A 303-nucleotide genomic window follows, 5' to 3' on the forward strand; every position below is an offset into this window, starting at 1 on the left:
ATGTTTTAAAGACTTAAGTTGCCTATTTTATGGCGAGTTGAATATATTATATTAATCAGAGTTTTTCATTTGAGTTAAAGCTTTGTATTTTCGTTTCATGAATTTTATTCAGTTTTTAAGCTTTGTATACTTGAGTTAGTCTTCCGCTTGTAGTAAGCCAAGATGAGGGTTCGCTTGGGGACCAGCAATGGTTCTTGAGTGTCGGCCCGGTCCAGGGTGTAGGCTCAGGTCGTGACACCCCTGACCTCGAGGCGTCGTACCCCAATCCCCCTCCCCCACTCCGACCTCGAGGCGCTTTGCCAC

The sequence above is a fragment of the Solanum tuberosum genome, unplaced genomic scaffold (genome assembly GCF_000226075.1).
Source record: "Solanum tuberosum cultivar DM 1-3 516 R44 unplaced genomic scaffold, SolTub_3.0 scf00118, whole genome shotgun sequence".
Classification (NCBI taxonomy): Eukaryota; Viridiplantae; Streptophyta; class Magnoliopsida; order Solanales; family Solanaceae; genus Solanum; species Solanum tuberosum.